A 1,478-nucleotide genomic window follows, 5' to 3' on the forward strand; every position below is an offset into this window, starting at 1 on the left:
ATATACTGTTTCTTTTTATACTTTATATTTTTGCTATTATTAGATTTAACTAGGACTTTGAGTACACAATTTCGGTCCACCTCATGTACAACATGTGATGCGAATGACAATAAAGAACTTTGAACTTGAACTTTGTGCTTGCTCTGGATGGGAGACTGTGACGAACAGAAGATTCAACGAGTCTGCTGGCTTCCTTCCTCAGATAACTTTACTAATGTGCTTTTGTATGTACGTGAATGGTTTTGTTCAGTGCTCTGAGACAACTACTGTTGTGACTTGGAGCTATATAAAAAAAACTGAATTGAATTGTCTCTATGTGTCCCTGTGATAGACTGGAGACCTGTCCAGGTGTCCCCCACCTCTCACGCAGTGATAGCTGGACATGGGCACCAGTGACCCCTGTTACCCAAAAAGGAAGTAGCGGGTAAAGATTATGTGTGACATTGCAAGATGTCACACTCAGAGTATGTGTTGGGAATCATTTTCAGCTACTTCTAGACCTACTAGACCTCTGAAGTACAAACTTTTTTGTGGAGGCTAAGGTTGATTAGTTATGGCAAGCGTCTTGAATAATGTAATGCTAACCAGTTGCAGATGTAGAACGAATGAAATCTGTCCAGTGGTCAATGAGATATTTTCTAACTGACCATCATACTTGATGCACACAGTTAATGTCAAGGTTGAAGCAAGGATGCAATGAAAGGAGTTGAGCGCAGAGCATGGGTTAAGGAGCCCAGCTACTACAACACCAAATGTTAGCTTAGTAACTGGAAAATTGCAGAGTTATAGCAATCCATTCAGTTGTTCATAAGATATTGCATTAACAGATTTTATTCATTCATTCAACCTTTATACTGGCTAGTCTCATTGAGCCTCGAGGACTCGTTTACAAGAGAGACCTACTTTGTATTTAATTTGATTTTAATTGTTAATGGCAACATTTTAAACACAGATCAGTTAGTGGAGAATAAGATGGGAATGATTGGAAGCTACTACCTTACCAAACATACATCCATCCATTCATTTTATTTACTCGCTTCTTCCTTTCTGGGTCGCGGGGTCTTTAGTGCCCATATCCAGTCATCACTGTGCGAGAGGAGGGGGACACCATGGTCAGGTCTCCAGTTCATCACAGGGACATCTGGACAGGTCTCCAGCCCATCACAGGGGTACCCCGAACAGGTCTCAGTCCATAACAGGGACATATGGACAAGTCTCTAGCCTTAGTTTCTGTCAGATTGACTGAGGTAGAGCCATTTTTGTGTTTGCTGTGGTGGTAATCTTGAATCAAATGCTAACTCAATAACTACTTTCTGGATATTTCATTAAAAATTTTCAAGAGTATAATGCACAGCTTCAGTATAAGTACAAGATATTTTTTGGAACAGACAAAAAACAATATACAGTAATTGGCGAATGGAAAATCTAAATAAGAAACTAAATCTCAAGACTACTAATTAAAACATAAACATTGTGAA

Source organism: Nematolebias whitei, chromosome 5, assembly GCF_014905685.2.
Source record: "Nematolebias whitei isolate Nwh7 chromosome 5, NemWhi1, whole genome shotgun sequence".
Lineage (NCBI taxonomy): Eukaryota > Metazoa > Chordata > Actinopteri > Cyprinodontiformes > Rivulidae > Nematolebias > Nematolebias whitei.